This window comes from Tachyglossus aculeatus, chromosome 1, assembly GCF_015852505.1.
Source record: "Tachyglossus aculeatus isolate mTacAcu1 chromosome 1, mTacAcu1.pri, whole genome shotgun sequence".
NCBI classification, from domain to species: Eukaryota; Metazoa; Chordata; class Mammalia; order Monotremata; family Tachyglossidae; genus Tachyglossus; species Tachyglossus aculeatus.
The window spans coordinates 169646490-169660702 of record NC_052066.1 but is presented as its reverse complement, the minus strand read 5'-3'; the positions used below and the strand labels follow the sequence as shown (position 1 = coordinate 169660702).

General features: G+C 44.8%; 1 protein-coding gene and 1 non-coding gene across 6 annotated transcripts in view; one reads left to right on the top strand and one right to left on the bottom strand.

Moving 5' to 3' along the window:
- Positions 1-14213, bottom strand: part of ZDHHC22 (zinc finger DHHC-type palmitoyltransferase 22) — a 47092-nt gene that overhangs the window by 14368 nt on the left and 18511 nt on the right. For all 5 annotated transcript variants that reach the window (XM_038766951.1, XM_038766264.1, XM_038769896.1 and 2 more), the window contains one exon: positions 8274-8335. The gene's annotated coding sequence lies outside the window, so the exon portion shown is untranslated. The remainder of the gene's footprint in view (positions 1-8273; positions 8336-14213) is intronic.
- On the top strand, positions 12733-12870 carry LOC119934140. The gene has a single exon (XR_005452867.1). It is a non-coding gene; the product is annotated as a small nucleolar RNA SNORA7 (small nucleolar RNA).

Sequence of the window (14213 nt, the reverse complement as noted above, 5' to 3'; positions counted from 1 at the left end):
ATCCCCATCCTAATAATCATCATCATCAATCATCAATCGTATTTATTGAGCGCTTACTGTGTGCAGAGCACTGTACTAAGCGCTTGGGAAGTACAAGTTGGCAACATATAGAGACGGTCCCTACCCAACAGTGGGCTCACAGTCTAAAAGAGGGAGACAGAGAACAAAACCAAACATACTGACAAAATAAAATAAATAGAATAGATATGTACAAGTAAAATAAATAGAGTAATAAATATGTACAAACATATATACATATATACAGGTGCTATGGGGAAGAGAAGGAGGTAAGATGGGGGGATGGAGAGGGGGACGGCATTCCTGAAGCATTCACTGTGTGCCAGGCACTGTACTAAGCGCTGGGTGAGGGGATGCAAGCAAATCGGGTTGGATACAGTCTTTGTCCCACGTGGGGCTCACAGTCTCCAGCCCCATTTTACAGATGAGGGAACTGAGGCCCAGAGAAGTGAAGTGACTCTCTCAGGGTCACGCAGCAGACACGTGGTGGAGCCGGGATTAGAACTCATGACCTTCTGACTCCCAGACCTAACCGCGAAAGTGAATACGATTGACTGACTAAAGGCTCGGGAGCATCCAGCACAACAGAGAGGGTATAGATGCCAGTCCCCAACAGGCTTAGCCATGACGGCACTTGGATAAACTGGAGTCCGCTCGGTTTTCTCTCCGAGGATGCTCATCTCCCTCCCCGCCCCGCTCTCCAGGGATCCAGCCCCAATCTGACACTGCTCACCCCCATCCCCTGTAGCCTTGCCGTCAAAATAGTAATGATAATATTTAATTATAATAATCGTGGTATCTGTGCAATGCTTACTTTGTGCCAAGCACTGTGCACAGTGCTAAAACTCCCATCTGGAGCCTTTTCTAACAACACTTACTATCACTGGTTCTGGAGACGGCATTCGTAATCCCATTTCCCTCTTTCAAAACAGAGAAAATAGTGTAAACCTTGTCCTCTAGCTACCTCATCAAGAAGCAGTGTGGCCTAGTGGACAGAGCTTCTGACACCCTGGGAGTCAGGGACCTGGGCTCTAATCCCGGCTCCACTGCTGTGTGACCCTGGGCAAGTCACTTAACTTCTCTGTGCTTCAGTTACCTCAGCTGTAAATTGGGGATAAAGACTATGAGTCGGTCAATCATATTTATTGCGCACTTTCTGTGTACAGAGTGCAGTATTACCTGCTCGGTAGAGTACGATATAGCAATATAACCCTAAGTGGGGCAGTGTCCAACCTGTTTAACCTGTATCTACCCCAACACTTAATTCCCAGGCACACAGCAAGTACCCCACAAATACCATTAACAAAAAGGAGACAAAAAAAACGGGTCTAGATACAAGATAGGCAGCTCCGACCAAGTCTCAATCATTCATAATAATAATGGCATTTATTAAGTGCTTACTATGTGCAAAGCACTGTTCTAAGCACTGGGGAGGTTACAAGGTGATCAGATTGTCCCACGGGGGGCTCACAGTCTTCATCCCATTTTACAGATGCGGGAACTGAGGCCCAGAGAAGTGAAGCGACTTGCCCAGAGTCACACAGCTGACAATTGGCAGAGCTGAGATTTGAACCCATAACCTCTGACTCCAAAGCCCGGGCTCTTGCCACTGAGCCACGCTGCTTCTCCATTCATTCATTCAATCATATTTATTGAGCGCTTGCTGTGTGCAGACCACTGTACTAAGTGCTTGGGAAGTATAAGTTGGCAACATGGAGACGGTCCCTACCCAACAACGGGCTCACAGTCTAGAAGGGGGAGACAGACAACAAAACAAAACATGTGGACAGGTGTCAGTCAAGTCATCAGAATAAATAGAAGTAAAGCTAGTTGTACATCATTAACAAAATAAATAGAATAGTATCCCTCATGGAGCTCACGGTCTAAGAGGAAATCAGTCTCTCTGCAGGGCTTAGGTTCAGTACTGGGGTGACAGCCCCACTTACTGAACCCTCCAGATGAAATGTGCCCAAATTTGCCTGTACCAGCAGGCAAAAATGAGGCACCTCTCCAGTGCCCAGAGTATGGCCAGCCGGGCCCGGACTGAGATCCGAACTGGAGGCCCCATCCAGGAAGAAGCCCCTCACTGTATTCTGGAGTTGGCATGAGCCGCCCCGTAGGGTTTTCCCTTCTCCTCTCCTCCCCTTCATGTCCTCACCTTTCCCCTCCCCTAACCTCCCCTCTTTCCCCCTTTTGTAGCGTGATTCAGCCGTACTAATATGGGGAACTGACACTAATGAGAGGGGGATGACAATAAATCTGTGTGGGATAGAGGTAAATTTGGATTTGAAGACAAGGGAGGGTGGAAGAGCGCTTTGGCAGGGCTCTGAGGATGTTTGTGCAGCATTTGCCTACTCTTGGCTGGACTTTCGCCAGCCCTATTACTCTCCTCTTAGTGAGCACGAAAAAATTAGCTTTCTGTTTCCTTGACTGGTTGATTAAAACAAGAGCAATCCCTTAAAATACGGACCATATGGCTATCAGCTCAGCTTCTATTTTGGAATCATCAGGCAGTGTTTTTTCCATACTTTAACAGCTTACATCAAAATACAAAAAGTACCCGGGATCCTTTTCATGTGCTGAAAGGGTCTTAGATGGGAGGAAATGAAAAACATGAAAGGCAGCATTCATCCTTCATATATGAGCAGGATGACAAGCTACAGGTCTTAATGAAAGACATAACAAGAGAACTGAATGGCTTTTCCCTTTGGAGAGCAAGGTAGAATCATGTCTGGGCCCTCGGTAAAATGTTCTTTCAGATCAGATATTCTTGATTTCAATCCTATAGAAAGGAATGGCTTTGTATTGTTAGGGGTAAGTTTTCATCCTTTAAATACATCGGGAGCTATTCAACTCTTCTAATTTTGTTTTGTATATGGGTGAAGTGTGTGTATGTGTGCCTAGAAAGAGTGTCTCAGAGAGGAATGTACATCAGTGGGAAGGTTCGTATGTGAGTGCGGAAAGGAGGAGTGTGTTTAGTGTGATGTGTGTGTGTGTGTGTGTGTGTGTGTGTGTGTGTGTGTGTGTGGTGGAACATCTAAGAGGACCGACTTCTTGAAAAATCGAAATGAATAAAAACAGTAGCTAATAAAAGAAAAGAGTTCCTAAAGCATATTAACATATCCAATCAAGAGTTAGTGAATCGTGCAAAGAGGAACATAGCCAGTGCCCTCAAGTTTGGTGTTAATAATAATAATGATGGCATTTGTTAAGCACTTACTAGATGCCCAGCACTGTTTTAAGCATTGGAGGGGGTTGTTGTTTTGTTGACCAGTAGAACTTGGTTTCTAAAAGTGAGTTGTCCCCACCCCCTCCTCATCCATATTTGAGGGCACCTTCAGCCGTCCGATAAAGAATCCCTTGACTCTAGTCCCCCAACACTTTTCTCAGGATTTCAGAGTATTTTCCATCTGTGGACCTGTCCGTCCTCCCAGTACTAGGATGAGGTAGCTGGGGAAAGGTTTACACTGTTCTCTCCATTTTGAAAGAATGAAATGGGATTACAAATGCCATTCCTAGCACCAGTGATGTAAGAATTTGGTAGAAAAGGCTCCAGAAGCCAGGGTCCTAATCTAAGAGAGATGCTGAATGTGGCACGAGGGGAGCCAACCCAATCAAGTCATACTGGCTTTTGAGCCCTCTTGTCTGGACCCCAAAACCAGGTGTGATCACTGAGGCTGGCTTTTGCTCAACAGAACTGAGCAGATTTTCCAGCATCCTGCGCTCTCCAGCCTTACTTCTCCCAAGCAGCTTCAGATACCTTTTAGGGATACCATTAAATTTTATCCACCCATTACCTTTGTCATTTTACATTCTTCCAGGCAAGATATGGATATGCCTTCGGGCTGCCTCCAGGGAAAGAGGGTGGGGGGTGGGAAGAAAGAAAGACACCTCCTGCCTACAGAACATATTTCCCAAATGTGTGGCATAACACATGCTATTTGGTAGTGTCATTTGAGTAAAATGAATGCCTTTCAAAGTCCAAATCAATCCTTATGCTTCCTATTGCTGTGCATAAAGAGAGAAACACCATGCAGCCAGCGGCTTTTCTCTAGTTTCTGAAACCCACACACATATATAGGTCAGTCTGATCCAGAATTTCCAAGCCCATTTGTTGGGCAAAAGTCCCAAGATATGAGAAGCATTTTTTTAGGCCCAAGAGCTACTAGGAGAAATTTTTTTCCTTCTGTTTCTCCTATTTCTGTTTTAGAATGTAAATCTGTAGTGAAGCCACTCTAGGAGTCAAAGCTCTCTGTTGAGACAATTAGAATTTCCATATTACTATTGTCACCACCATCCATGATCCATTAGTAGATAATGTTTACCTCTAGACCTCTAGACTGAAAGCTCACTGTGGGCAGGGAACACATCTACCAACTCTGTTGTATTATACTCTCTCAAGCACTTAGTATAGTTTTCTGCACACAGTAAGTGCTCAATAAATAGGATTGATTGATTGCTTGATTAGCCCTCAAAGTACCAGTCACTAATTGGGTTGAATGAATGCTGTTGCTTTGCACATAGTAAGCGCTTAATAAATGCCATCATTATTATTATTATGTTGCTCCAGACTTCAGGAAACTTAAGTGCTAAAAAGACAAATATATAAAACAGAATTAAAGGAAATTTTGGAAAGACTAAGAATCCAAAGAAAATTCAAAGAAAACTAATCATGGCATTTTGAATTTATGAAGTGACTCTTTCCGAGGAAATATTTATTATATTATATTATATATTATATTATATTATATTATATTATATTATATTATATTTATTATGTTATATTCTACGCACGCACACACGTGTGTGTGTGTCTTCTGTATTCCAAGATGAGGATACTGACAGTGAAATGCTCTCCAAGCTTCTTTTGGCTAGAAAGGTCAGTGCATGACTGATACATTCTCCTGAATGGCTTGCATTTCAAGATAGATCCTTTCTGTACTCACTTCAAGATTAAAGCTCATCAGACTCAGTGCTCTGATAAGCTGGTTTTAAGTTTTATCAATCAATCCATCAATCAGTCATATTTATTGAGCGCTTACTGTGTGCAGAGCACTGTACTAAGCGCTTGGGCAGTACAAGTTGGCAACATATAGAGACAGTCCCTACCCAACAGTGGGCTCACAGTCATCATTTTATGAAGAAAGTAATGTTTAGGGTAACTTTTCCAGTCCCTTCCCCATTTGGGATAAGAAATGTATTCCCATATAGGGCTGTTCAGACATCTGGGTGTCACCAAAATTTGCTCTGCTTCATCTGTGAACCACCAGCCTGCATAGAACTTTTGTTTTGGGTAGCAGTAACAGTATTTATTAGCACTTACTGCATGCTAATAAGTAGACAGGCAGCAGGGCCTAGTGGCTAGAGCCTGGGCCTGGGAGACAGAAGGACTTGGGTTCTAATCCTGGCTCTGCCACTTGTCTGCCGTGTGACCTTGGACAAGTCACTTCATTTCCCTGGGTATCAGTTACCTCATCTGTAAAATGGGGAATGAGACTGTGAGCCTCACATGGGACAAGGGACTGTGTCCAACCTGATTTGCTTGTAACCTCCCCAGCGCTTAGTACAGTGCCTAGGACATAGGAAGCGCTTAAACGAATACCACATTTATTAAGCAACGTGGCCTAGTGCAGAGTTGTTCTGACAATTTTGACACCTGTCTACGTGTTTTGTTGTCTGTCTCCCCCTTCTAGACTGTGAGCCCATTGTTGGGTAGGGACTGTCTCTCTTTGTTGCTGACTTGTACTTTCCAAGCTTTTAGTAAAGTGCTCTGCACACAGTAAGTGCTCAATAAATACAATTGAATGAATGAATGAATGACTTGGGTTCTAATCCCGGCTCTGCCACTTGTCTGCCGGGTGACCTTGGGCAAGTCACTTAACTTATCTGTGCTTCAATTACTTCAGCCATAAAATGAGGATTAATGCTGTGAACCCCAAGTAGGACCTAGACTGTGTCCTACCTGATTAGCTTGTATCTACCCCAGTGTTTGGTACAGTGCCTGGCACCTAATAAGCGCTTAACAAATGCCACAAAAAAACACTAAGCAAAGAGGTGGGAATTAACCACGGACCCTGTGGGACTCACAATCTTAAAGTTTAAGTGGAGTGAAGGGATCAGGGAAATGCTATCAGTAGGACATGTGCGTGGCTTGTTTTTCCACTAGTGGTGATAGTTTGGTCAGTCTTTCTGTGCTCTGAAGAATAATTGTGGTATTCATTAAGGGTCTACTATGTGCCAAGCATTGGGGCCGGTACAATACAAATCAAATCAGATACAATCAATCTATCAGTGGTATTTATGGAACTCTCACTGTGTGCAGAGCACTGTATTTAGCACTTGGGAAAGTAATTATAATAATAATAATAATAATGGCATTTGTTAAGTGCTTACTATGTTCCAACTACTCTTCTAAGCGCTGGGGTAGATACAAACAAATTGGGTTGGACACAGTCCCTGTCCCACATGGGGCTCACAGTCCTAATCCCCATTTTACAGATGAGGTAACTGAGGCACAGAGAAGGGAAGTGACCTGCTCAAGATCACAAACATATGGTAGAGCTGGGATAAGAACCCGCATCTTCTGAATTCCCAGGCCTGAGCTCTTTATACTAGATCACTGCCTTTCCTTACAAAACAATTGTGGTGGTAGAACTGATCCCTGCCCACAAGAGTTTATAGATTAGATCGGGAGGCAGATATTAAAATAAGTTGCAGAAAGGCAAAATGGCAGAGTTTAAGGATACATGAACTCTAAGCTCACTGTGGGCAAGGGACTTGACTTCCAACTCTGTTACATTGTACTCTCCCAAGAGCTTAGTATGGTGCCCTGCATACAGAAAGCACACAATAAACACAACTGATTGATATGTACTTAAGTGCTGTGGGGCTGAGTATCGTGTGCTTAAGGGCTAGAGATTCTAGCGTGCACGTGAAGCAGAGGGGAAGGTGGGTAGGGGAAATGGGGACTTAGTGAAGACCTCTTGGATGAGATGTGATTATAGGAGAGTTTTGAAAGTGGGGAAAGTGGTGGTCTGTCAGATATGAAGAGGGAGGGACCTCCAGGAAAGAGGGAGAATATTGGCAAAGGGGTTGGCAGCAAGATAGATGAGATCAAGGTATAGCGAGTAGGTTAATGATAGAGAAGAGGCGTGAGCGTGTTGGGTTGTAGTAGAAAATCGGTGAGGTAAGATAGGAGGGGGCAAACTGATGGTGAGGAGTTTCTGTTTGGTAATAATAATAATATTAATTATAATGGTATTTGTTAAGCGCTTACTATGTGCAAAGCACTGTTTCAAGTGCTGGGGAAGTTACAAGGTGATCAGGTGGTCCCACGGGGGGCTCACAGTTTGAATCCCCATTTTACAGATGAGGTAACTGAGGCACAGAGAAGTGAAATGACTTGGCCCCCTCCTTCCTCTCCCCCTCGTCCCCCTCTCTATCGTCCCTGTCTTACCTCCTTCCCTTCCCCACAGCACTTGTATATATGTTTGTACATATTTATTACTCTATGTATTTATTTATTTTACTTGTACATATCTATTGTATTTATTTTATTTTGTTAATATGTTTGGTTTTGTTCTCTGTCTCCCCCTCCTAGACTGTGAGCCCACTGTTGGGTAGGGACTGTCTCTATATGTTGCCAACTTGTACTTCCCAAGTGCTTAGTACAGTGCTCTGCACACAGTAAGCGCTCAATAAATACAATTAATTGATTGATTGATTGATTGCCCCAAGTCACACAACTGACAGTTGGCAGAGCCAGTATTTGAACCCATGACCTCTGACTCCAAAGCCTGGGCTCTTTCCACTGAGCCACAGATGGTCAAAGTCCATGGCACAGTCCCTGTCCCATATGGGGCTCGCAGCCTAAGGGGAGAGAGAGAGCAAGTATTTTAATCCCCATTTTACAGATGAGGAAACTGAGGACCAGAGTAGTTAAGTGAATGGCTCAAGGTCACCTGACAGGCAAATGGTGAAGATGGGATCAGAACCCAGGTCTCCTGACTCCGGGACACGTATTCTGTCTACCAAGCCTCGCTGCTTCTCTAGAGGAATGGCAGGGTAAATAGATTTTTCAAATGGATATTTAAGGATCCCTGCACACTAGCATGTATGTAGAATTCTCACATTCTTCCTTTAAAATTTACATTTCAGCTTCAGCCCTACTTCTATTCCCAGACAGGAGAGGATCGGAGGTGGGAGAAGTGGCGGGAGGGAGGGGGTGACAGACAAAAGATTGAGGTAGTACTTACTTATAGATGCACAACCGAAGGTCTTAGAAGACCTATCTGACTTGGATGGTGTACGTGCAGATCTGTAAGAGGCAGAAGGAGGACTTATTGATCTTTGGAAATCTTTTCACCTGTGCAGTCCAAGGATTATTATATCATTGAGCCTCACAGTGTCCCCACGGGAGAGGGAGAGGACAAAGGTTATTATTATTATCAAATTGAAGCAGAAATTGAGGCTCTGAAGCAGGGGGAACTGATACATCCAGGCCAGCCAGGGAATCAGGGACTAAGTTTGCATAAGGGTCTTGATTTTTCTGACTCGACGCAGCAAAAATCGGGACAATTTTTAACCAGCAGACAGGATAGTTACCCAGGAAACATCTCAGAGGCCCTTGAGGAAGGAAATAAAGGAAAGGAGACAAAAGAAAATATCCATCTCTCCGAGATGTCAGTCTCCCGGTTTCGCTGAGCCTGACAGTGACGCTGTTACCTCCTCCAAGCCTGGTGGATTTCCAAGGCTCTTCCATGTCAAATGGCCCAAAGATAAAGCTTCCTCGTTGCATTTCATTACTCCCTCCCCTACTTTCAGCCTGTTTTACTCCTCTACGTAGACTCGGACCCTCGAACTGACTCTGCCTGTGGTGGGCAAAGACTACATGTGCACTTTGCAGTGTGTTACTCCTCTTCCCACCAGTTCCCCAGCAGGATCAGGTTTGGCAGCAGTGAGAATTTGTGGGGCGCTGCACAAACCACTAGTCCTATAATCAATTCATTTGTGCAAGGTTCTCGGCTCCCAAGTCTCAAGACCAAGATTCATCAGTCCTTCCTGGAGGGATAGTCCATCATCAACTCTGCCCGATCCATATTTCCTTCACCACTTTCCCCCTGAATTATTCACTTCCCTTTCTGATGGCACCACTCTTTTCTTCATGGTACTTCTTAAATGCTTACTATGCATCGGGCATCCTATTAAATGCTGGGGTAGGTGAACGCTGTGAAGCCGCGTGGCTTAGTGGAAGGAGCCCGGGCTCGGGAGTCAGAGGTCATGGGTTCCAATTCCGACTTCGTCACTTATCAGCTGTGTGACTTCAGGAAAGTCACAACTTCTCTGTGCCGCAGTTTCCTCATTTGTAAAATGGGATTAAGACTGTGAGCCCCACGTGGGACAACTTGATTACCTTGTATCTTCCCCCGTGCTTAGAACAGTACTTGGCCGAATTATACTCTCCAAGTGCTTAGTACGGTGCTCTGCACACAGTAATCACTCAAAAAATGCGATTGAATGAATAGTAAGCTCTTAACAAATACCATTTTATTATTATTATTATTACAATGATCTAGAGGATGTAGGCAGTGTTCCTGGTTTGTGTCAGCCCCTGGGAAACTATTATCAACCAATCAGTCAGTGGTATTTATTGAGCACTCACTGTGTGCAGAGCACTGTACTAACCACTTGGGAGAGTGCAACAGAGTTGGCAGACATATTTCCTGCCCATAAAGCACTTACAATTCAGACGGTCTCGAATGATCTAATTTTTCATGTTACAGAGAATGAAGGTGATGTGCCGAAAATCATAACTCAGTAGGATCATTTGGGAATTCAAACTGTAAGTAATAATAATTATCATGTCATTTTTTAAGTTCTGCTGATGTTCTAAACTCTTGGGCACATGCAGGTTTAACAAATCAGATATGGGCCTGCAATCTGTCTCATTCCCATTTTACAAATCAATCAATCAATCAATCAATCAATCGTATTTATTGAGCGCTTACTATGTGCAGAGCACTGTACTAAGCGCTTGGGAAGTACAAATTGGCAACACATAGAGACAGTCCCTACCCAACAGTGGGCTCACAGTCTAAAAGGGGGAGACAGAGAACAGAACCAAACATACCAACAAAATAAAATAAATAGGATAGAAATGTACAAGTTAAATAAATAAATAAATAAATAAATAGAGTAATAAATATGTACAACCATATATACATATATACAGGTGCTGTGGGGAAGGGAAGGAGGTAAGATGGGGGGATGGAGAGGGGGACGAGGGGGAGAGGAGGGAAGGGGCTCAGTCTGGGAAGGCCTCCTGGAGGAGGTGAGCTCTCAGCTGGGCCTTGCAGGGAGGAAGAGAGCTAGCTTGGCGGAGGGGCAGAAGGAGGGCATTCCAGGCCCGGGGGATGACGTGGGCCGGGGGTCGATGGCGGGACAGGCGAGAACGAGGTACAGTGAGGAGATTAGCGGCGGAGGAGCGGAGGTTGCGGGCTGGGCAGTAGAAGGAGAGAAGGGAGGTGAGGTAGGAGGGGGCGAGGTGATGGACAGCCTTGAAGCCCAGGGTGAGGAGTTTCTGCCTGATGCGCAGATTGATTGGTAGCCACTGGAGATTTTTGAGGAGGGGAGTAATATGCCCAGAGCGTTTCTGGACAAAGATAATCCGGGCAGCAGCATGAAGTATGGATTGAAGTGGAGAGAGACATGAGGATGGGAGATCAGAGAGAAGGCTGGTGCAGTAGTCCAGACGGGATAGGATGAGAGCTTGAATGAGCAGGGTAGCAGTTTGGATGGAGAGGAAAGGGCGGATCTTGGCAATGTTGCGGAGCTGAGACCGGCAGGTTTTGGTGACGGCTTGGATGTGAGGGGTGAATGAGAGAGCGGAGTCGAGGATGACACCAAGGTTGCGGGCTTGTGAGACGGGAAGGATGGTAGTGCCGTCAACAGAGATGGGAAAGTCAGGGAGAGGACAAGGTTTGGGAGGGAAGACAAGGAGCTCAGTCTTCGACATGTTGAGCTTTAGGTGGCGGGCGGACATCCAGATGGAGATGTCCTGAAGGCAGGAGGAGATGCGAGCCTGGAGGGAGGGCGAGAGAGCAGGGGCAGAGATGTAGATCTGGGTGTCATCAGCGTACAGATGATAGTTGAAGCCATGGGAGCGAATGAGGTCACCAAGGGAGTGAGTGTAGATTGAAATGAGGAAATGATAATAGTAATAATAATTATGGTGTTTGTTAAGTTCTTATTATGTGCAAGGCACTGGGGTAGATAAAAGATAATCAAGTCAGACACAGTCCCTAAGGTGCATGGGGCTCACTGCCGAAGCCGGAGGGAGAACAGGTATTGAATCCCCATTTTCCAGATGAGGAAACTGAGGCCCAGAGAAGCAGTTGACTTGCCCGAGGTCACAAAGCAGGCCAGTGGTGGAACTGGGATTAGAATCCATTTGTCCTGTCTCCTGGTCCTGTAATCTTTCCACTAGGCCACACCAGGAGAGGTTAAGGTGACTTGCCCAATGTATACAGCAGCCTAGTGGCAGAACTGGAACTGCTCTTTCCTCTGGGCCATGATCTCTAGACATGTATTTAAATTTAAATTATAGAAGCATCATCATTTGGACGTGGGAAACCAGACTATAATTATGAATCTTAGTGGAAATCTTCCCGCTGCACAGAGTGTGCACCTCTGCCAATCAGCAAAGGCCTCCAGATGGTTGTTAGCAAACCCTTGCAAGGAGGTGTTTGGATTAGCACAGAGCTGTAGTGAGATTTATCTGTGCTTTTCCTGCCAAGGTGAAAAGAGAGAGAGAAAAAACAGATTAATAACACAATTCCTGGTCTGAACCTTGCTGCCCCAAGGATCTCAACAATGCTCACCCAAACTTTGCTTAATGTTTACATCATGGTTAGTGTCATGTGCAAAATCAATCAATCAATAAATCATTGTAATTGAGTGCTTACTGTGTGCAGTGCACTGTATTAAGCACTTGGGAGAGTACAATACAACAGAGTTGGTAGACGTACTTTTTAATGGTATTTGTTAAGCGCTTACTATGCACCAGGAACTGTATTAAGCGCTGAGGTAGACACAAGGTAATCAGGTTGGACAGTGAAAGTGATGTTCATTTATTCATTCATTCATTCAATAGTATTTATTGAACGCCTACCACGTGCTCAGTACTGACCTGTGTTTGGGGAAAAGACCTTGTCACCCAAGGTAGATAATTCTGACATAGTACCAGCCCACATTGTGCTCACGGGCTACTAATGGAGGTGCCTGGAAGATTTCTGATAGGATGTGGGGGCAATTCCATTTTCAGGTAACAATAACAGGTGGCTTGGGAAGACTTGGGGAAAATCAATTGGCTTCTCTGGCTTTAGGAGCCCACAAGATTCCAGCTCACGACAAAGTTGGCCCAGTGGGGATTCACCCGGGAAAGTGTCAATCCTGGGTCTTTTGAGTCCCCCCAGAAGTGAGGACTCTTTGCTCATCCCTTTCTCTTTTCCCTTTCCTTTTTTTGTGATTGCGCAGAATTTCCAAAGCCTTCTACTCATCTGGTAACGGAGCCTTTTCTAGGTGTTCAGGGTCTCAGGGTGACAATAACTTGAAAGGACTATTTTGCAGCAAATGTGGTACATGGGAAACCATTTCCACATGCCTCTCAGACACATGTCACCGAGGTCTTATTTTGAATGCTTCTAGGCACTCAGACCTCTCTCAGGATCGCACCTGGAGAGTTTCCAGTACTTTACCAGTCTTGGCTACAGGAGGGAGAGTCAAGCAGAGGCCTACCCCTCCCATTCCTAGCTTGGCTGGTGGCTAGCGAGTGGAAGGCAATCGGCTACAAGTCAAAAATCGCCTGTTCTGGGCAGCAGTAGTGCGGGAGAGAGTCGGGGGTGGAGACTCAAGTTTACTGCATGGAAGAAGGCAATGGTAAACCAGTTCCACATTTTTACGAAGGAAACTCTCTTGGTACACTACCAGAGTGATTGCAGTTGGAGGTAGGGCGATCTGAGAGACAAGTGTCCATGGAATTGCGATTGTCGGAAACAAGGCATTCAGAACGTTGTTGTGTAGGGACCGTCTCTATATGTTACCGATTTGTACTTCCCAAGCACTTAGTACAGTGCTCTGCATACAGTAAGAGCTCAATAAATACGATTGAATGAATGACTGAATGAGAACACCAATGGCTTGCTTTCAAAAGGACAGGTGTCCTGAAGGCTCTGTGTTTCAGAGGATTTTCTACACAGGCTAGGGGAAGGGGAGAGATTCATTCAGTCGTATTTCATTCAATCGTACTTATTGAGTGCTTACTGTGTGCAGAGCACTATACGAAGCGTTTGAGAGATTAGAAGATACTGAGCAAATCTGCTCTATTGGGATCACTTAGGCTCCCAACCTGTTGTTTTTCCCAGTGGCAGGAAGGCAGTGGGTCTCAATAGGCTTTTGGATTCAAGAGTTTAGTTTAGTGAGTTTAAGAGTTTAAGAGTTTAGTGATGCCTAATGGAACAGAATATAACAAGGACAGAAATTTGGTACTTTTTCAGAGACTTTGGAAAAAAGATTTTTATTTATAGCCAGTATAGCCACATATCCAAAGACCATATATATAACCCTGCTGTATCTTGGGGTATTCCTGCAAGGGAAAATGGAGGCGGGGAGGAGGGAGCCCAGAACAGGCCCCTTCTAGACTGTGAGCCCGTTGTTGGGTAGGAACCATCTCTCTATGTTGCCGACTTGTACTTCCCAAGCGCTTAGTACAGTGCTCTGCACACAGTAAGCGCTCAATAAATACAATTGAATGAATGAAGGAATGAATCTGTAAAAGGGGATTGAGACTGTGAGCTCCACATGGGACAGGGACTGTGTCCAACTCGATTTGCTTGTATCCACCTCGGCACTTAGTACAATGCCTGGCTCATAATAGGTGCTTAACAAATACCATCAGTATTATTATTATTATTATTATTATTATTATTATTATAACTAGAGGAATGTTTGCCCTGCATTGTGGAAAGGAGTGCTCTCAAAGCTACACTTACAGCACCCAAATGGGGGAATGTTTGCTAACATCCCTCTGGGTTTCTGACACATCATTAACCTGCCCCCAGCCTTGCCTACATGCTGAGACTCGGGCCTCTAAATATACCTCTTCAGATACAATGATCTTCTAGGTGGGTCCTCTTCAG